Source organism: Hevea brasiliensis, chromosome 10 (genome assembly GCF_030052815.1).
Source record: "Hevea brasiliensis isolate MT/VB/25A 57/8 chromosome 10, ASM3005281v1, whole genome shotgun sequence".
Lineage (NCBI taxonomy): Eukaryota > Viridiplantae > Streptophyta > Magnoliopsida > Malpighiales > Euphorbiaceae > Hevea > Hevea brasiliensis.
Window position 1 is genome coordinate 83,950,874 of NC_079502.1, and position 4,332 is coordinate 83,955,205.

Sequence of the window (4,332 nt, forward strand, 5' to 3'; positions counted from 1 at the left end):
AAATATAATTAATTTACAATATACAATATATGTATGTAAAGGGAGTATTAATTTTGATAAAAATACTCATATTGATTTATTATAATGATAATAAAACTGAATTTAATTGATTATTAAAATTAATATATTTTAAATAAAATAATTAAATATCCATAAAAATTCAGAATGGTTTAACCTATTCTATTAGGATAACATATTTTGAATCTCATTATATTTGCCTAATTGACCATGGTTATCTCAAAATTGTATGTTATGAATGTTAATTTCATTCATTTATCCTTTTCACTGTTTGAAGAAGAGATTAATGTATTCAAGGCATGATTAGATTGGAAATACAGCAGGTAGCAACTTTGATAAAGTTGAAATTGGGACCATTTTGCACTAGATGGACTGCAAATTGTCAACTAGGAATCCAATGCTTTTGCCAAAGGATGATTTTATCATTATTATTATTATTATATAAGGAAAAATAGTTGTTGAGATAAGTTCTCCAGTTTTTATTCTTTGTTTTTATATTAAATTTTGCACTATCAATCCTCCATTTAGATTAAATTCTCCCTACTTTCCTATATGTTCTACAGAAGCTACAGTTCATATCATGTGGTGACTTATTAAGTAGTATTTCAATATTCTTTTTGAAATTAAATGATCAATGCCAATAAAATTTAACTTTTTATTTTAAAATATTTTAGTCCTGTAATGTGCATTAGGTTTTTAATTGAATGCTAAGTCATTTTATTTATATTATTTCTAAAAAATCACTAAAAATATCTTTAGCAATAAATATATAAATTCGTCACCAATACTAATAGTTAATGTCACAAGCTAAATAATAATTTTAATTTTTAATATTAATATAACTAATAAAAATTAAAATTTTAATAATAATTCTAATTATAAAAAAATTCTATTATAATTATTAATTTAGAAATTTGATAATTCAATAACTTTAATCATAAAATTAAGTATTATTAATAAATTAAAATCATTTAATTATTATAATAAAATAATAAAAAACCTTAAAAATTTGATGTGGGTGAACAAATTTTATTAATTACCTTTCATAGTTTTTTCTTCTTTTCATTAATTTTATGCCTTGAGTTATATTATTATTAGTATTTTTATATTAATTTTGAGATAATATTCAAATAATTTATATGATTGAATTTACTTAAAATGACTATAACCTATATTAATTAATAAATTTATGCAAAAATTAAATTAATTTTGTTGAAAATTTGTTGAACAGTGTATATATTAAAAATAAGTATGTTAGAAAGTCAATATATTGTGATAATATCATAGATAAAAAAGTATATTAAAAAGTTATGGTGCTACGCACGATTAAGAAAAAACATATATATATATATATATATATATATATATATATATATATATATATATATATATATATATATATATATATATATATATATATAATATAATTTAAAACTAAACCTTAAAAATGGCTTTAAAAAAAATGTACTACCTAATCAAATAATGGTGTCTAAAATAATGCATAGTGACACAATTTTTATTTTTATTTTTATTTTTATATTTTATTATCTAATAATTAATTTATCACGTTAAAAATTAATTTTTTATGTAAAAATTTTTAGTTTCAACTACTAAAATCTTGTTTTATCACCTAATTAAATAAAGTGCTTAACAGAAAGGCATGTGGCACAATTTTTTACTTTACTTTTTATTTATTTATATTTTTGTTATATAATAATTAACTTATTATATTAAATATTAAATATTAATATTTATCTAAAAAATTTTGAATTTCAACTATTAAAATTTGATATTATATAAAAAAAATATTAATAGTTATTTAAAATTCTTTTACTATATTTTTTTTTAAATTGCAAAATTTTTAAATTTCTATTGATTATAATATCATTAAAAATTAACTATTTTAATTACATTTCTTTTAAATTAAACAAAGTAACTTATTTTTAAAGATTATATTTGTATATGTATTTTTATATTTAAATAACCATTCACTAAGAAATTATTTACAAAATTTAATTTTAAAAAAAAACATTTCTTATTATATTTAACATATAAAAATTTTAATAATGATATTAAAAAAATTACCATGCATCATATGATTTTTTTAAAATTTTATTTATTCTTTTATTAATATATGTCAAATAATTTAAAAATAATATATTAATCAATTTATTTATTTACTAATACTTGAAATAAAATTATAATTAAATAAGAACTTTATTATTAATATTTTATAATATAATTATAAAAATACAAAATATAGAAAAACTTATACTAAATTATATTATTAAATAAAAAATAAATAATTCACGCAATGCGTATAGGCAAAATGACTAATTATTTTAATTTCCTCTTTGAAAGAATACCATTTTATTCCTGTTTCTTTTATTTTTTTCTCTCACTTTTTTCTTATAAATAAATAAAATAATAATTATTTATTAATAAAATCATTTATTAATTTTATTTATTATTAATTTATTATTATCAATTTATTTTTATTAAAGTTGACTCAAATTTTGATATTTATAGAATTTAAAAATAAATTTAAATTTTAAGATCAAAATATTAATTGTCATAAAAATTAATTTTAAAATTATATTTAATTTGAAAAATAAATAAATAAAATATATTTTAATAATTTTATAAATTAATTGTAAATTTTATGTATTCAATTTTTAAATTAAATATTAATTTTAAAATTAACTCTCCAATAAAATTAAAATTTTCATTTAAAATTTAAATTTGGTTATGAAGTATATTAAAAATGTTCATGAAAAAACTGAATTAATAATAATAGATAAATAATAAATAAAAAATGAATTAACAATTTAAAAAAAATATTAAAAATAAAATATTTTTATTAATAAATAATTAATAATTAACTTTAATAGTATTTGTATTTCTTAACATTCTCATATATATATATATATATATATATATATATGTATACTGACTACAGTCTAGATATTATATGGTTACGAGGGTTGAGTTGGTTACCACTATTTATTATATGGTTATGAGGGTTGAAGTGGGCTTCCTTGAATATGATATGGATAATAGAGTTTAATTGTGTAACACTCACCATTTTCCAATGTCGAAATTCCTATCATTGATGGAAAGTTCTCGTGAAACTTGAGGTTTTATGGACAAGGGTTGAGTGTTGAAATGGGCTTCCTTAAGTATGATATGGATAATAGAGTTTAATTGTATAACACCCACTATTTTCCGATGTCGAAATTCCTGTCATTGAAGGGAAGTTCTCGTAAAACTTGAGGTTTTATGGATAAGGGAATGGTGATAAGATGTATATGTGTATATGTATGTAGGAATCTGATGTGTTAAGAGTCTAGGTTATATGTGGGATATTAAGTGTGTATTTTTGTTAAGAAAAGAAATCAAGAAATGCTTATGGGCAGAAGGAACTTTGGCAGCTAAAGGTTAGACTTTTGATAGCTGAAATTCCTTTTTTACTGTTCAAATGTCCTTTTGGATAGAATGGATTTCGGCAGCCAAAAGTACCATTAACAGTGGGCATATAAATAGCCCATTTCAATCTAAATTTAAAAAAAAAGTATTTTTTCTCTCTCCTTCAGCTACTGTTACATGCAGAGGGTTTAAGTTTGAATTTCTTTGGGCAATTTGCTTGTCTTGGGTGCTAAGAGATCTAGGAGGCAATTCTAACACTAGGAGTTGAGGAAATTCTTGAATTTTGTCAAATCTCTTCACTCCTAGTTCCAAGGGAGAGAGGTACTTTCTCTTTCTCTTTCTTTTTTTTTTTAAAGCATCAAAATGGATTTTAAGAATGCTCTCATGATATATGATAAGTTATTCTAATTGCATGTAACAATCTGAGTTGATTTTTGAACCTTTGGAGTTTGTGAGAGTTGTTGCATGTGTAGTTTGAGAAGTTTTTAAACTTGTTAAGGTTAGGAGAAATTCTTGCATGTTAGCATTTTTGATGTTTTTTGTTGCCATTACATATCTTGTTATGAAATTTATTAAGTTTAAGGTGTTTATAGGCCTAAATTGGTTAGTTTTCCTAGATGGAATGAAATGATATATGTTAACATTTTGTTTGAGTTAGAAAGAAACTTTTATTCAAGTTGATATATGGATGCGTGTGGTATCCAAGCTTGTATTCAAGTTGATATATGCCTTAGAAATGTGCTTGGATAGTTGGATTATGTTTTGGAGCATAGACATGAGTTTTGATAAAGTTTGGATTTGAGTTATTGTAGATTTTTAACTAGAAAATTCTAAAAATTTGTAAGTTCGGCTATCAAAACCATTATTTAAACTAAATTAAAGTGATGC